At 44.3% G+C, this 18,462-nt stretch overlaps 1 long non-coding RNA gene across 1 annotated transcript; it reads left to right on the plus strand.

Moving 5' to 3' along the window:
- The first annotated feature begins 13,016 nt into the window (after window positions 1-13,016).
- LOC150010611 (uncharacterized) lies at window positions 13,017-13,733 on the plus strand. Its single transcript, XR_016511408.1, has 4 exons — window positions 13,017-13,092; window positions 13,203-13,261; window positions 13,398-13,427; window positions 13,592-13,733. It is a non-coding gene; the product is annotated as an uncharacterized LOC150010611 (long non-coding RNA).
- Window positions 13,734-18,462: the final 4,729 nt, after the last annotated feature.

Here is an 18,462-nt window from a genome sequence, read left to right on the forward strand (position 1 = left end):
AAAGTGACCCAAATAATAGAATCAAGAAAAGAGGTCAGTAAGGAATTGATGTCCCAGTTCTACTACTAGATCACACACACACCTCTAATGATTCATGCATGAAACCTCAGTGGTTAAGAGGAGGCCACTCAGATGTTTAAAGAGCCAATAGGTTGAATAATGTATGCTCTATATTTAATTCATGAGAATGCAAACCCTAGAAATCTGCAGGAAAAAAGGTCAGACTCCATACTTTCAGAGTAGTTCCTTTGAGGTTCAGATAGGGAAAAATTATTTTGGAAGGAGCACACGTTTTACCATCTCACTAAAAAAATGAATCACTGTAAAATATTCTCAAACCAAAACCTTAGAGCTCAAAAGAGCTCTTTTTTCTCTGCCTGCTCTCCCAACTCCCATGTCTAACCTGTTCCAATAATTGTGTACCTTATTGCCTAATAAGAATGGTTTAGATTTTGAATACTCTGAAAAATGGTTCTGATAGGTATGTTTTCCATAAAGCAGACTTCCACGGTGTATTTAGAGAAATGAATCTTGCCATCTTGAAGACAGCCTGTGAAACCAAAGCCAAGGGATATAAAGGGTTCAGAGAGAAAATCCATGTACTCTTTGGTGGCATAGTTATTATACTGTCAAATTTGTATCCATTTACAAAATAACACTTAATACTCCATACATATTGGATATATTGATTTTATCATCAAATATCATTGGATACTATTAGCTAACAATTAGAAACTCTTATATTTTTTAAAATGTCTCATTTAATTGATGAGATGCCATAACCAGACACATTCTTCATACCAAAGCAGTTACAAATATTACTATTTATGTCACAACCTGGGGCTTTAGAGAGAAGAGGAGGACTATGTAAGATGACTTTTTACTAGGCTTCATTATTTAGGTTGGTAAGGCCCACAGACCAGGAGATGACTGCCATGGAAAAGACAGTTTGCTACTCGAGTTACAAAGAAGAAGGGGGCACGTCCTGACATGGGGGTGTGTGGGAGAACACTGTAAAACATGGGGTGGCAGAGTAGGCAGAGAACTGTGACAAAAGGCTTCCTTGTTGTTTCTTTAAGAAGGAATGGCGAGACAGGGAAAACAGGCTCACGGCTGGCTGGGCTGAACAATTGCCGAGCAGGAGCAGGCAGCAGCCCCTCCTGTCTGATCCTGGGCTCCGGAGCGATTAGGTCAGGTTCAGGGTGGCTCGGAGTGTGACAATGTGGTAAAGGAGGTGGTTACGGGTGCAGGCTCTGAAGTGGCAGTTTTGCATTTGAAAAGCACACTCCTGGGTAAATTGTTTACTACCTCCCTGAATTTTGCTAGCTTAGGGAGAAGCAGTTCTCCTGGGTCAGCAAGTCCCGGATGTCCGCTCATCAGACTAAAGAACATAAAGGCATGGTTAATACTGTGACTCTTACCAAGACTTGCAAGTCAGAGAGCCAAAAGCACAGTGCAGAGTTTTGAGCTTTGTGATTTTTTAAAGAGAATTTCTTTTCCAGCAATACCCTTATTTGCTTAGTGGTAGACTAACAGCTTCTGCCGTATGACACACATCTAGTCTATACTGAAAAGTGAAACTTAATTTGGATGTGTCTGCACCTATGAAACTGTCATCATGTGTTAATTTGTCATCAATATATCTTCTTTGAACTGGCAGTTCAATCTTTTGCCCAATTTTTAATTGGTTACTTACAGAATTTTGAGAGCCCTTTATTTCATTATATATTCTAGATATGTCTTTTACTAAATCATATGGATATATGATTTGCAAATATTTTCCTGTACTCTGTGGATTATCTTTTTATTCTCCTTACATTAGAGGAACAGAAGTTCTGTTATTTAGGTTAAAAGTATAATTTATTATATCTTTCCTATAATGTACCATATATTAGTATAATATCTAAAATTTTTGTTTAGTGTGCAGTCTATAACTTTGTTCTAGATTTTGCTGCAGAAAACATAATTTTGATATTTGCATTCAGGGCTAGAATCTGTTTTGAGTTAAAGGTTGTAAAATATACATTTAAATTTTTGCATATAAATATCAGGTAATTTCTAGCACTATTATAGGAAAAATTATTTATCAATTAAATTTTATTTTCAAATACAATTCATTGAAGACAAGTGTGTGGGTCTATTTCTGAACACTACTGATCTACCTGACTAGATTCCAATTCTATTTTTTATCACTATAGCTTTGAAACAAAAATTGAAGTCAAGCAATGTAAGTTTTACATCTTTGCATTTCATTTTTCAAAATTGTTTTGACTCTTCCAGGCTTTTTGCATTTCTATAATTTTAGACTCATTTTGGCAGTTTCTACAAGGAAAAACTGCATGAATTTTTATTGCAGTAGTGCTGAATCTATAGCCCAACTTGAGGAGAATTATCATTGTATCTATAATATTGTCATCTGATCCATGGACATGGTATAAGTATTTAAGTCTTCTCAACAATGTATTATAGGTTTTACTATACAGGTATTGGCTATTTTTCATCATATTTCCCCCTAATTTTATATTACAATTCTGTGCCATAGGATATTTATTTTAATTGTTGACAATTGCTTGTACATAGAAACATATTTTTGTGTATTTATCTTGTATACTTAACATTATTAAACTTACTACTTCTAGTAACTTTTTGGTAAATCTCATAGGGCTTTTAATGTAAACTATCAACTTGTATGCAAATAAAGACCCTTTTATAATTCCTTTTCAATCTAGATGCCTCAAAGTAATTATTTCTCTTGCTCCCCAACCCCTTTACCACTGGGACAGAGCCTCCACTTCAGCAGAGTGGTGAATGTTACTCTAATGACCCTAAAAACTAGGGCAGATCATATATTGCCAATGTACTGTCCCCAGAATCTAGCACAAAACAAGCACATTATAGCTGTACTCTGGGAAGTTATTAAAGAATTAGAAGACATCCTTCTCTACCATGATCAGATTTGTAATTTGGGAAGAAAGTGCTTGATAACCTGTGAAAAGTGGTTAGAGGTGTGCAAGAATGTGAGAGACCACTAGGAGACTAGTCCAGGCAAAAGACAAGGGTAAATTTAGATAGTAATAGGACTGGATCGAAGCATAGTATTGATGATAAACCAAAGATGGGTGGGATATGAAACCTAGCACGGTATCTAGTACATAAGTGGAACACAACACTTGTTAGGAGTGATTTGAAAGAATGACTGGGGAAAATGAGTCAAAGCCAATTTTCATGCTTTACCAGTGGTATTAGCAAGAATCCAGACTGAACTTTCTCCCAAATGTCGCCAGCTATTTCAAATCATAATCTAATTAGCATTTTTTCCTCTTATAAAATTCGAATCTTTCACTTGACCAAGTAATGTGTTTGATAACCTCTTTTCCTATATCTCTGAAAATTTGTTTTACATGTTTTAAGTATAATCATCACTAACTAGTGACAAATACATTCTTTCCAGTTTATTAAACAGAATCCACTTAAAAAGGTCACATTTTTGAGACTTAATCTGTGAAATGAATTATTTTATTTAATGTATATTTTAATTTCTTAGTACTGAAGAACATAATTGAATTGGACTAAGAAGCTCTAGTGATAACTTTAAACTTGATCACCTTGGCACAGATCAGACAGCATTGATCAGCCATTATGGAAGAGAGAGGATTTATCGGGTGTCTGGCTGGAATGCTGGTTTCCTGTAGAGTGGAAATGTACCTGTAACATGTATGTTTATTCAGTGTGCAATTCACCATGAAAGAAGAAATGTGCCTCACCAGCTGGTGGCCTCAGATCTAATCTCATTGACCAAGAGTTATGCTAAGTATCAGATATTAGTACTTTGCCTCTTGAAGTCTTGCTAGCAGAACCTAGATTCTTTTGGCATCTTATGAAAATCTTGTGAGAATCTCTATTTCCAAAAACAGCCAAACATTTGTGGAATCATATTTATGCCAAGTACTTCTGTTCTTCTGTCACGTGAGCCTTCTTCTAAAGATGAAAAAGTGTCCTTAACATAGGATATTGAAAAATGTCTGAGTTTGGATCGACAATATTGTCACAAAGGACATAGGTGCTAAAAACACAAAACCATGGCCCCTGGCTATGATTAGTAGGGAGAACACTAAGGGGTCTTGCCCAAGGTACTATGAGTGAAACTAGTAATGAAACACACATAATCAGAATCTGAAATTTTAAGTTCTTTGCATTGAGACACACTACACTGAAACCTCAATTACCCAGAATATTTAGAGACCAACATCATGGAAATGGATTTGGCTTTGAAGTCAGACGATCTGAATACGTTATTTTTATAGGTTCAGTTGTTTTTAAAGAAATATATGTTGAGTTGAGTTAAGAATTCTAATTGTTACTAAGGAGTATCATCTTTGCAACACAAAGGGTGGGGGAGGACAGGATTTGATGGTGGAGGAGGGCTGAAGAATCATGGTGTAAGTTTTGCCCAGGTTCTGCCAGCCTAATGGGGATACTGCAGAGCAAAGATTACCTGTTAGAGGAATTCCATGCTGGGCAAAATTGGCTAATCTTTGATTTGTATAATCACTTTGCTCTGTCATTGGCTAGGGCCACCCACGTAAGGCCTACCCTTAGCTACGACTGCCTTGTTCATTCATTGGCTGGAGTCACCTCACAAATAGTATGACTTCACCTCAGAAACTGAGATGAACTGTAGTTTGTAACTTTAGACTTGATCACATTGACACAGATCAGACAGAACTCATCAGCCAGTGTGGAAGAGAGGATTGATCGGGCTGTCTGGCTAGGAGGCTGGTTTCCTATAGAGTGGCAATGCGCTTATACTTGGTATGCTTATTTAGAGTGCAATTCACCATGAAGGAGGAGGTTAATAACTAGAGGCTCCAGGTACTATACTCCTTGTCATTGTTTGTCTTGTCCCCTGCGGGATGAGGAATTTGAATGGTGCGTCTCCGTGTTGGGCACAGATGTATTGTGAACCGGGAGTGTTGTTCTGTTTAGGGTTAGAAATTGATGTAAGCGTGATTTTTATTTTCCTTCAGATAAAATAATGCACATTACAATAACCTTGTGTAATTACATGGAGCATCACTGTCAGAGCTTATTTTTAGGTATTTCCAAAAATGTCTTAACTATTCAAAACAGTACAAAATGATGCTGAGTTGAGGGGGGTTACTCTCTACAATAGGTGAGCTGGTGTACTGTTCTCAGAAATGAGGAATCAGAGAGCACTCAGGAGAAGGGACAGTGTGTATGAAGGAACAATGGAACCAGGTGAGTGGCCTCCAAGGGGACTGTAACATTTTTCCACAGTGAAATAGAACAAACCAGAGGCCCAGAGGGCCTGGGCCAATAGCGGGGTTCTGTGGAAGTGAGGGGTGGGAGGGGTTCTGAAAAGATTAGCTATTTCTTTTAAATCCTTCTGTATGGCCTGCCTGCAAGCCTTGCTCCTTGCCTAAAGCTGGAGTGTGTGAGAGAAGCCGTCCCAGCCACTCTAAACTGAGCCCCAAGCCCCTCAAGTATGGCCCTAGGAGGATGGGCCTGGAGTAGAGACAATGCTGCAAACTCCTAGAACTGGCTGGTGCTGTTAGCTGACGTCCACCTCCCTCCCTCCCATACCCTGTTGGTCTCTAGGCACATAGATCAGTCTAATAGGATCTTAAAACCTATGTGTATCCAAGGGGCAAAAAGTTCAACTAGCAGATAGTGGCCTGGGGTAGAAGGCACCCAACAAGAGCAGAGAATCTAATTTTCCATAATGGAAAGGTAACATGACCTCATGCAATTTGTTACAGAGTTTCATGCCATGTTTAAATGGAAATAAAAGTGAGCTGAGTGCCTGAATAATGTTGTAACAGCATGAACATTGGAAAGGCAGCAGGAGGTTTAACTGTGCATAATTCTTATTCTGCCTTCTTTTGTGACCCTAGGTTAATCCTTTTCCCTCTTGATTTTACTAGGAACTATTTGGTGTAATATTCAGATAAGTATTTCATTTATCATTTAAAAAGAAACTAAACGATTACTTCATAGTAGTTACTTTGGTAGGAATGTTTGAATGAGGGCCCAAGAAGGCTTCTGGGGATTGATTATATTTCCTGCCTTGATGTGAGTGCCAATTTCATGGTATATATTCACTTTGATAGAAAATCTACCAAGTCATATACTTATTTGTTTACTTTTCTACACATAAAAAATTTAAAAATTACTGTAAAAATCTAGTAGTCATCTCAAACCCTTGAACAAAAGGCCAAGAAGAAATATCTTCGCCCTTTTTTTTTTTTTTTTTTTTTTTGGTTTTTCAATTACAGTTGTCCCCTTTTCCCCCAATTTCTCTCCCCCACCCAGCCCACCCCCTCTCCCGCAATCATATCCCTCCCCGTTGTCTATGTCCATGAGTCTTTTATACAGGCTCTTTAATTAAACCCTTCCCTTACTTATCCCCCTTCTCTCCCTCTCCCCTCCCCCCTATTGACTGCTATTCTGCTCTTTGTTCTATTTAGTTCCTTTGTTTGTGTTGTTCTTTAGTTTCCTGTATTAGGTGATATCATATGGTATTTTTCTTTCTTTGCCTGGCTTATTTCACTAAGCATAATTCTCTCTAGTTCCATCCATGTTGTTGCAAATGGTAGGAGTTCCTTCTTTCTTTCTGCTACATAGTATTCCATTGTGTAAATGTACCACAGTTTTTTGATCCACTCATCTACAGATGGGCACTTAGGTTGTTTCCAGCACTTAGCTATTGTAAACAGTGCTGCTATGAACATAGGAGTTCATAAGTTCTTTTGAATTGGTGTTTCAAGATTCTTTGGGTATAATCCTAGTAGTGGAGTCGCTGGTTCAAAAGGCAGTTCCATTTTTAATCTTTTGAGGTAATTCCATACTGTTCTCCATAGTGGCTGCACCAGTCTGCATTCCCACCAACAGTGCAGTAGGGTTCCCGTTTCTCCACATCCTCGCCAGCACTTGTTGCTTGTTGATTTGTTGATGATGGCCATTCTGACTGGTGTAAGGTGGTATCTCATTGTGGTTTTTATTTGCATCTCCCTGATGGCTAATGATGTTGAGCATTTTTTCATGTGTCTATGGACCTTCTGTATGTCCTCTTCGGAGAAGTGTTTGTTCAGGTCCCTTGCCCATTTTTTAATTGGGTTGTTTGTTTTCTTGATGTTGAGTCGTATCAGCTCTTTATATATTTTGGAAATCAGTCCCCTGTCTGTGATGTCATTGGCAAATATGTTTTCCCATATGGTTGGTTTCCTTTTCATTTTGCTGATGTTTTCTTTTGCTGAGCAGAAACTCTTCAGTTTGATGTAATCCCATTTATTTATTTTTTCCTTTATTTCTCTTGCTTTAGGAGATGTATCCGTGAAGAGATTGTTACGTGAGATATCTGATATTTTCTTGCCTATGTTTTCCTCTAGGACTTTTACGGTGTCACGGCTTACATTTAAGTCTTTGATCCATCTTGAGTTTATTCTCGTGTGTGGTGTAAGTTGGTGGTCTAGTTTCATTTTTTTGCAGGTCCCTATCCAGTTCTCCCAGCACCATTTGTTAAAGAGGCTCTTCTCACTCCATTTTATGTTCCTTCCTCCTTTATCAAAAATTAGTTGACCATAGAGGCCTGGGTTTATTTCTGGACTCTCTATTCTGTTCCACTGATCTATATGTCTGTTCTTATGCCAGTACCATACTGTTTTGATTACAGTGGCTTTGTAGTATTGTTTGATATCTGGTGTTGTGATTCCTCCTGCTGTGTTCTTCTGTCTCAAGATTGCTTTTGCTATTCGGGGTCTTTTTTGGTTCCATATGAATTTATGGAGTATTTGTTCTAGGTCTGTGAAATATGTCATTGGTATTTTAATAGGGATTGCATTGAATTTGTAAATTGCTTTGGGTAGTATGGCTATTTTGATGATGTTGATTCTTCCCATCCAAGAACATGGTATTTGCTTCCATTTATTTGTTTCTTCCTTAATTTCTTTCTTCAATGTTATGTAATTTTCAGAGTACAGGTCTTTTATCTCTTTGGTTAAGTTTACTCCTAGGTACTTTATTTTTCTTGTTGCTATAGTAAATGGTATTTTCTTTTTTGTCTCTGTCTCTGCTATTTTATTGTTGGTGTACAGAAATGCCTTAGATTTCTGTATATTTATTTTGTACCCTGCGATTTTGCCAAATTCACTTATTATATTGAGTAGTCTTTTAGTGGAGTTTATAGGATTTTCTAGGTATACTATCATATCATCTGCATATAATGAAAGTTTCACTTCCTCTTTCCCAATTTGGATTCCTTTTATTTCTTTTTCTTGTCTGATTGCTGTGGCTAGGACTTCCAACACTATGTTGAAAAGGAGTGGAGAGAGTGGACAACCTTGTCTAGTTCCTGAGTTCAGGGGGAATGCTTTCAGTTTTTGTCCATTGAGTATGATGTTGGCCTCAGGCTTCTCATATATAGCCTTAATTATGTTAAGATATGCTCCCTTTATTCCCATTTTGCTGAGTGTTTTCATCATAAATGGGTGTTGAACTTTATCAAATGCTTTTTCTGCATCTATTGATATGATCATGTGATTTTTGTCTTTCATTCTGTTTAGGTGATGTATTATATTTATTGATTTACGAATATTAAACCATCCTTGCATCCCTGGAATGAAGCCCACTTGATCATGATGTATGATCTTTTTGATGTGTTGCTGGATCCTGTTTGCCAATATTTTATTGAGGATTTTAGCATCGATGTTCATCAGTGATATTGGCCTGTAGTTTTCTTTCTTTGTTGTGTCTTGACCTGGTTTGGGGATTAGGATAATAATCTTTCATAGAAAGAGTTTGGGATTTTCCCTTCTTCTTGGATTTTTTGGAACAGTTTGAGGAGGATAGGAGTTAGTTCTTCCCTGAATGTTTTGTAGAATTCGCCTGTGAAGCCATCCGGTCCAGGGCTTTTGTGTGCCGGGAGATTTTGGATTACTGTTTCAATTTCCTTCTTTGTTATTGGTCTGTTGAGACTTTCCACTTCTTCTTGATTCAGTTTTGGAAGGTTGTATGTTTCTAGAAATTTGTCCATTTCTTCTAGATTGTCAAATTTCTTGTCATACAGTTGTCTGAAGTAATTTCTAACTATCATTTGTATTTCTGAGGTATCAGTCGTGATTTCTCCTCTTTCATTTCTGATTTTGTTTATTTGTCTCTTCTCTCTTTTTTTCTTTTCTTTTTTTTTTTTTTTTTTTATTAGTTATCCCCATTTTAATGATTGTTGTTGATAAGAACCAGAAACAGTGAGCCACAGAGAGGCCGCTCAGCTAGCCAGTGGCGTTCAAACGCAGACATATCCTGACGCCAGCTCCCACGTTCCCAACGTCTTGTCCACCACACTGCGTTTTCCCCAGTGTCCTGAGAAGCATCGCAAAGGGACAACTGGTAGGACCTGGAGACAGACGTGGGCGAACGCCTGCCATGTGGGAGCACCCAGGGACAGAAGAGTGACAAGGGAGAGCCAAAGCTCCAGCAGAAGAGATAAATGTGGAAACAATTTGCTGAGGGAGGTGGGGACAAGTAGCCTTCAGGGGACAGCTGGTTGTGTTAAAGGGAAGAAAAAGTCCCAAGGGAATGAGGACAGTGCCAGGAGGTGGAGGAGGGGCCTCAGGAATTAGATGCAAGTTCTGCAAGCGACTGAGGGCTTAAGACATCAGATTAATTTTTTTCCTTCAAAGCCCTCATGGAAATCTACCAAGATGTCAACTCTTCTTTTTCTAGGGGAATTTATCTGCCAGAAGTCAGTGTTTGCACCGTGGCGTCTGCCTTAGAGAAGGCTTTCAATACGTTTGTTGACTAAATGAAATGAGCAAGTTTAGTGTGCCCTTGATTTCACCGGCCCATGGGTTGATTCAGTGTCACCCTCTTGTTGATGTCCCTCAGAACTAAGCTGATACCGTGCATGGGTGAACACCACCTGCTGGGTGAACCCACATTCAGTTAGCGCACATTTGCATTAACATGCAGATATTAGAATTTGAATTAGGCATAACATTTTCTTTGCGTGCTCTCCACTGCTCCCATTTATTTTTCAAATTCTTTCAAAATGGACCCTAATCTACTCTCTAGTCCTTGTTTTTGACCACTCTCCTATGTGAATTGCTGGAAACAGGCTGGTGGGTTCACCATTTTCCAGATATGCTTTTCACACTTAAGGCATTTGTGGCTCCTCAAGTGCGGACTTGGAGCGCCCCAGTGATTTCTCCTTGTTTATTTTTAATTATTATTATTATTGTTGTAATATTACAGTTGTCCCATTTTTCCCCCATTGCTCTCCCCTGCCCCGTGCACCTCCTCTCTCCCCCACAGTCAATCCCCTCCCCGTTGTCCCTGTCCATGGGTCATTTATACTGTTTACTTTTTAGAAGAATTTTCATCCTTAGTCAACTTCTTAAAACTTGCAGAATTTCAGTTTCTTCATCCTTAAAAACAACAAAAAAGAAAAATCCCGAGTTGCCTGTGGGGGAGACAACGCCAGGATTTGTGACATGAATTTTTGGGTTTTGGCTCTCACATACCAGCCCTGTGAGCTTGGGTTTAGTCCCCTACTTTCCAGGCCCGGATCTCCTTACCGAAGAGGGGTGAGGGGAGAAAGAATTTTGCAGTGCTGTCCCCCTGACCTCCTCGGACCGACGGGCTGGCTGGACGCCCGGGCAGGGACCCCTTCTCAGTCTCTCTGGGCCTCTGCGCTCTCAGCTGTGGAGTGAGCCTGTTCACAGCCCCTGGCTGTGTGAGGAGCAGTGATGTTCACCAGGGAGAGGGGCTGCTTGTTAAGGACTAAACTATCATTGTCCCCTTGCAACAGAGATGGGTGACAGCATTACAGCTGATGTCACCAGCCCTTAAGCTCTTCCAACCCTTGCTGACCAAACAACTTTTCAATAGTTTAGCTCTCCATACAGTTTTCCTGCGGTGAAATCCAAGTTATTTCCATGGACCCCAAAGCAAACCTCAAGGTGCTCATTGGCAATAGCTTGCATTCAAGGGCATGAGGGACACATACATGATCCTCACCTTGTTTGGAGACCACTTCTGGCAGGTCCCCACCATCCCCCTTTCCTCCTCTTCAGGGGCAGAACAGGGAGTCAGATCTGGGTCTCTGTCACTTGAGACTGGAATGGGGAAGACATTCTGCCTCGGCAGAAATCTATTTCAGATCTACTAACAGTATTTGCCACGGATGTCAGAGTCGGTTATAAAGGAAGCACGAGGATGCTAGCGGAAGAAAAAAAAACCCTCCTTCATCCTTCCTGATCCCTTGTCAAGGTCGCCATGCTGCCCACACCAGGACTGTCGTTTTGGACAATGACCAGTGCTGGGGACATACATTTTTACAACATGTTTTGGGGGCTATCTTACTTTTATTATATTGTTGCATAATGAAATAGGCAGGCAATCTTCGAGGGTTTCAACCCTGCGCCCTTTTCTTTTGTCTTGTTGTCATTTGCTAACTTGGGTCATCAAGTAGCAGCAGATCAGACTGTCCGTCCCTACAGGAACGATCAGGTTGCTCCCAAGCAGTTATCCACCCGAACGATGTGGCCCCAGCCTGCTGTGCGCCTTACCGCAGCGCGCGACACAACTGGGCCCCGCTAAAGGCCAAGCTCAGATTGTTGTGCCTCTTCTCACTGCACCCCAATCTCATCTCCCCGACGGGGCCCACACACGTGTCTGAGCCTGTCTCTTCCTCTCCGTCCTCTGATGCGCCTACATCTTTCCTACTAAGTGCTTTGCCCGCCTCCTGTTTTAACCCTCTCACATCTATCCTGAAACTACCTTAGAACCTTTTTCTTGCTCCCAATGTTAACATCTGACGCAGTGGGTCCCGTCCCCACCTCCAAAGTCACCCCAAGTTGTCACACTCCACTTGAGTTCCTCACACTTGAGGTTTTTCACCTCTTGGCCCGTTGTTCATATGCCTGGAACCCCTTTGTACACACCCCGGGCACAAACCACAGGGCAGGAAGAGTATGGCAATTAAAGGACTTTTTCTGGCTCTTGCGCACTGCTCCAGTCTCAAATCCTGTCTTCTAAGAAAATCCCGAGACACATGGTTCCCCCGTGTTCCACCAAGTGTCCTGCTTTTCTCCCTTGGCGCGGAGTGCGGTCCGCCTGCTTCCTCCCATCCCTTTCCCGGCAGCGGAGGGGACGCTCCGGGCGGCTTTCCCGGCCTAGCCAGGACCGCATCCTCGGGGCCCGCCGCGCCGCGTCTCCCTTAACCCTTTCCCTCCACCAGCCTGGCGGGCTGTACCCAGGACTTCGGCTCGGTCTCATTTATTGAACCTCTCGTCCACTGCATGTGGCAGCGTGGGCTCCCCGCGCACGTTCGCTGTGCGCTCCAACGACAGAGGGTCAGCGTCCGCGGACCCCTGCCCACACCCCCCACCCTGCGGCTTCCCCGCATTCCTCCTCTCCTCCCCGGGGAGGCTTCTCGGGGGTTTCTCCTCTTTGCGCGATTCTCCGTTTTCGAGGTTTCGCGTCTCCGAAGCGAGCAATCTTCGTGGGGGAACAGGGGGTGCATACTAGGGCCCCAGATGATCGTCCGTGAAATGTCCCTTCCGACAGCCCGAAGAAGACGACCCCGGCTGGCCCGAGGCGCAGCCGAAGAAGCCCTGAAGGTAGGGCGTGGAGGGCCTCAGCTACGACCAGGGGAGCCTGAGCCTGTCTCCGCCCCCACCGCGGCCCCCCAGGCGCGCCGCCCCCCAGCAGCCTCGCTGACCTCCGCCTCCGCCCCCCGCGTCCGCCCCGCCGCGCAGCTGGTCGGCGGCGCGGACGCTTCACCGCGCGCAGGGATCCGGCACGCGCCGCCCCTCCCCCACCCCCGTCCACCCTGAGTCGGGCCTTTGCCCACCGGGTTCTCCCTCCCCGAACCCCCTGAGACGGAGGACAAGCAGGCGAGGCTCGCGCCCCCGCCGGGGCCCGACCACGAGCCGTCCAGCGGTGCCGGGCTGCCCCTCCGGCGGACTACTTTTCCTCCCGCGGAGGGACTACTTCGCTGGCTTGCTCCCGCCCCTCGCCCGGCCATGGCGGAGTCCTCGCCTGCCCGACGCCCGGTGCCCCTCATCGAGTCGGGTAAGACGCGCCGCCCAGGCCCGCCCCGCGCCGCGCCAGCCCCGCGCCGCGACCCTGGCCGCCTTCCCACGGCGCGCCCGCTCTTGACCCGACCCCCCGTCTCCCCGCAGAGCTGTACTTCCTAATCGCCCGGTACCTGTCGGCCGGTCCGTGTCGGAGAGCCGCCCAGGTGAGTGCGGGCCCTGCGGGCGGCGGCGGCCGGGACCGCGTCCCGGCCCTACCACCGCCCGGGCTCGGGGGAAAGGGCACGGGAAGGACCGGGGTGCGGCCCCCGCCCCTCTAACTGCGCATCTCGTCGGCTGCAGGTGCTGGTGCAGGAGCTGGAGCAGTATCAGGTCTGTGCATTGCGTCGCCCCCGCCCCGCGCCCGCGCCCGGCCTTGTCCCGGGCCGCTCGCCCGGCCCCGCTGCCTGCCGCCCCGGCGTCGCTGCCCCCCGCCCCGCCGCCCCCCACCCCGGGCCCGCGCGGTGGTCACGCGTGTGTGTTTCGTGTCTTTGTAGTTGCTGCCGAAGAGGCTGGACTGGGAGGGCAACGAGCACAGCAGGAGCTACGAGGAATTGGTGAGACATTGACGTTCCCGTCCGGGGGGTTTCGTGGCACCCGCCCCCCGCCGCCTTTTCGGGGCTCCGGCTCGTGGGGCAAAGTGACCGAGCCGCGCTCTCACGCAGGCGGGGGGGCGGCCGCGGTGTCCTCGGGGCCGTGGGACGATCCGCGGCACGGTTGTTTTCGCTTTGGGGTGGCGGTGTTTGTTTTGGCAGGAAGCGGCCCGGGGGGGGGGGGGCGGCGGGGCGGCGGGGGGGGGGGGGGGGGGGGGCGACCGGCAGGGCGGTTTGCGGCCGGGCGGGCCCCCAGGTGCGCTGCGCCTCTCTTTTTTTCTTGATTAGACTGGCTAGAGGCTTGTCGATTTTGTTGATTTTTTCGAAGAACCAGCTCCTAGTTTCGTTGATCTTTTGGATTGTTTGTTTAGTCTCTATGTCATTTAGTTCTGCTCTGATCTTGATGATTTCATTCCTTCTTCTTGCCCTAGGCTTTGTTTGTTGTTGTTGTTCTAGTTCTTGTAGCATTGTGGTTAGGTTTTTTATTTGAGATTCTTCTAGCCTTTTCAGATATGCCTGTATTGCTATAAACTTCCCTCTCAGGACTGCTTTTGCTGTGTCCCACAGGTTTTGGGCTGTTGTGTGCTCATTATCATTAGTTTCTAGAAATTTCTTGATTGCTTCTTTGATGTCATTGTTAACCCATTCATTATTTAATAGCATGTTATTCAATCTCCATGAGTTTGGGTGTCTTTGATTTTTTCCTCTGAGGTTGATTTCTAGTTTCAAGGCATTGTGATCTGAAAAGATGCTTGATATGATTTCAATTTTCTTGAATTTGTTGAGGCTTGTTTTGTGACCTATCATGTGGTCTATCTTTGAAAATGTCCCATGTGCACTTGAAAAGAATGTATATTTTGCTTCTTTGGGGTGAAAAGTTCTATATATATATCAGTTAGATCCATGTGGTTTAGTGTGTTGTTCAATGCCTGTATATCCTCGGTGTTTCTTTGCTTTGATGATCTGTCTATTGTTGATAATGGAGTGTTGAAGTCCCCTACTATGAGTGTGTTGTTGTTGATATCCTTTTTGTGGTCTTCTAGTATTTGCTTTATGTATTTGGGTGCTCCTATGTTGGGTGGATATATGTTTATCAAAGTCATATCTTCTTGATGGATTGTTCCTTTAAGTATTATGAAATGTCCTTCTTTGTCTCTTTTTATTGTCCTTGCTTTGAAATCCATTTTGTCTGATATGAGAACTGCTACCCCGGCTTTTTTTTCCGGTCCGTTTGCTTGGAATATTTTTTTATATCCCTTTACTTTCAGTCTGTGTAAATCTTTTGTTTTGAGGTGTGTTTCTTGTAGACAGCAAATATGTGGGTCCTGTTTTCTTATCCATTCCGTTACCCTATGTCTTTTAATTGGAGCATTTAATCCATTTACATTTAAGGTTATTATTGACGTGTATTTATTCATTTCCCTTTGTACCTCTGTTCCTCTCCTCTCTTGTTTTTTCCTTCTTTTTTCTTAGAGCAGTCCCTTTAGCATCTCCTGCAATGCTGGTTTGGTGGAGATGTATTCTTTCAGTCTTCCTTTGTCAGAGAAACTCCTTATTTCACCTTCTATTTTGAATGAGAGCCTTGCTGGGTAGAGTATTCTTGGTTGTAGGCCTTTGTTTTTCATTGCTTGAAATATTTTTGACCATTCCCTTCTGGCTTGTAATGTTTCTGTTGAGAAATCAGTTGATAGCCTTATCGGAGCTCCCTTGTATGTTATTTGCTGCTTTTCTCTTGCTGCTTTTAGGATTCTCTCTTTGTCTTGGAATGTTGCCATTTTAACTATGATGTGCCTTGGAGTGGGTTTTGGGGGGTTCCTCTTGATTGGAACTCTCAGTGCTTCTTGGACTTGCATAGCTTTTCCTCTCATCAGGTTCGGAAAATTTTCTGTCACTATTTCTCCTATCAGATTTTCAATTCCATGTTCCTTTTCTTCTTCCTCTCGTATTCCGATGATCCTTAAATTATTTTTCCTAATGCTATCCTGTAATTCCCTTACATCTTGTTCATATTTTTTCAATCGTTTTTCATTTTGCTGTATTGTCTGGGAGTTTTTCTCTACATTATCTTCTAACTCACTAATCCAATCCTCTGCTTCGTTTAGTCTGCTTTTGACTGATTCTACTGTGTTTTTCAGTTCAGAGATTGTATTCTTAAGTTCTTCCTGGTTCTTGTTAACAATTTCTATGTCTTTTTTTATGCTGGTGTAGTTCTCTGCAAGTTCCCTGTAATTTTCTTGGAGCTGCTGGTAACTTCCTTGAAGGTTGTCATAGTTGATTTTAAGGATGTCGAGTATATTGAGCTTCTTTACCACCATTGTTTTGAATTCCATGTCTGACATTTGGGCTATGTCTATTTCGTCTATCTCTCTTTCTGAGGATTCCTCTTTTCTTTTCATTGAGGGGTTATTTTTGCGTCTTACCATGTTGGATTCTTTTTGTTTTTATTTATTTATTTATTTATTTATTTATTTATTTATTTATTGGGGGGGTAGTCTGCTTTGACTTCCCTCCTTTGTGGTGTAATATTCTTTATCGAAGGTCTGGGAGTTTCAGTGGTGCAGTCTCTTTGATATCCTGAGCCTGATGGTCTTGAGTTACCCTTTATGTCGTTTGTTTATGCTGTTCGGTTATATTTCAGATGTTCTTTGATAGGATCTTCCTTCTGGCTACTTGGTTGAGAGTCACTCTTATCTGCTTTGTCTTGAGTTCTTTTGTGGATATGCTGTTAAAGACATAAACACACAGCCCAGGCAGGAGACCCACACCCTCAGAAAGTATCCCCCACTCTATCCTGCTATCGTTAGCCAACTAGCCCGTATTAATATAAATGTAAAGAGATTTGAGCTTTTATACTATAAGAAGAATAGATACGAGTTGTTTTTGGGGAGGAAAAATATAATTTTTGATAGAGGGGTTGATAGATTAATAATAGTTGAGACTGTGCAAGCCAGTTAGTAATATTTACATTGTATGTTAAGAAAAATAGAAGAAAAGGATAGAAAAATACATAGTATAGTAAGAAAGTGGGATTGTATTGTATTTGGGTTTATATAGTAATTATATTGTATTATTTAAAGTAATAGGGGGGCTAAGCTAGACACACAAACGAATAAACCACTATTAAAGAGAAAGGATGAGAAGGAGAGGTTATATGCAACACGTTAGAGATAAAGTTTGTTATTATTGGAAGAGGTGGAGGAAAAACATCCCCCCAAAAAATCCCCAAGAAAATAGAAGAAAGAAAAGAAGAAAGAGAGAAAGAGAAGAAAATAAAAAATTTACCACAACCCCCCCCAAAAAAGCCCAAAAGGTAAGCAAGAAAGGAACAAAGAAAGATAGAAAAGAAAGAATACAGAAGAAAGAAAGAAAAAAGAGAGAGAAAAAAAAAATTGAACCAAAAAATATATATATATATATACATATATATATATACCCCCCAAAACCTCCCCAAAAAAAAACCCAGGAAAAGAATAAAGAAAGAAGGAAAGAAAAGAAATTATTAAGAAGAAAGAAAGAACAAGGGAGAAAAAATTTGGAAAGAAAAAAAAAAAAAAAAAAACGATGTTTTTACTCCGTTTTAGCCTTGGTGTGTTGCCTTCTTTTTCTGGGTCCGCAGCTGGTCTAGTGTGGCAGGTCAGAGGTTCTTGTTCTTTTGCCGGACTGGTGTGCGCACCCGGTTGCCGCTACGGTGCGCGCCCGCGGTTGCCGGCACGGCGCGCTACCTTGCTGCCCCCTGTAGCCAGTTGAGGTGCCCTTGCGCGCAAGCCCCTGCACGCTCGGACGGCCCGAGAGTTTGCCCCGCGGTTGGAGCCCACTGCTGCCGGGCCGCGGTGGTTCCCCGTTCGTGCCAAGGTGTCTCTGTCCGCGCGGGCGGCCCGAGCGCTTTCCCCGGGATTGGCTCCTGCTTTCGCTGGGGCGCGGCAGTTCCCCGTTCGCGCCGAGGTGACCCTGCCCGCGCGGGCGGCCCGATCGCTTTTCCCGGGATTGGCTCCTGCTTTCGCTGGGCCTCGGTGGTTCCCCGTTCGCGCCGAGGTGACCCTGCCCCCGCGGGCGGCCTGAGCACTTTCCCCGGGATTGGCTCCTGCTTTCGCTGGGCCGCGGCGGTTCCCCGTTTGCGCCAAGGTGACCCTGCCCGCACAGGCGGGCCCGAGAGCTCCCACTGACCCCGGGCTGAGGTGCTTTCGCGCTCGCGCACTGCCCCGTGCCCTCAGTCCCGCTGAGCCGAGCTCCGGGAGTTGGTCTCTCGCCTCTTAGGGCAGGGCCAGGGACACTTGTGCTCAGTGGAATCGAGCGTCCGTGGGTCGCCGCCTCTCGCTGTTCCCGTGCTGCAGCCGCCCCGTTCCCTCACCCGTCTGGGTGGGCACAAACAGAGCCTGCGCTAGTGGTCTGCTTTCCGGCCTAGGGCCCTGCGCCCACGGGAGCTGTCTAGGGGTGTCTGTGCACAGTCCTCTGCGTGTTCAGTGGGCCCTCCCTGTGCCCGTTGGGGCACTGATCTTATGTCCGTTGGGGAGTGTCCGAGGGACGCCTGGACTCACGGCCCCGCGCACCTGGGCCAGTGAATGAGAGCACTTCCCTATGTGCGCCCCCGCGACCCAATGGTAGGGTTGAGGAGTGGATTAGCGCGCCCCTGCGCCTGGGCTCCTCCAGAACGGCCTACCACCCCCAAACTTTCCTCCTCTCTCCACCGTCCACTAGAGAAAAATATAAAGGAGAATTATGTTCTCACTTGCCCGGCAGCACGCTGTCTCCTGTCCTTCAGCGCCAATGCCACTTGG

This window comes from Furipterus horrens, unplaced genomic scaffold, assembly GCF_987537825.1.
Source record: "Furipterus horrens unplaced genomic scaffold, mFurHor1.1.pri manual_scaffold_5, whole genome shotgun sequence".
In the NCBI taxonomy this organism is placed as follows: Eukaryota; Metazoa; Chordata; class Mammalia; order Chiroptera; family Furipteridae; genus Furipterus; species Furipterus horrens.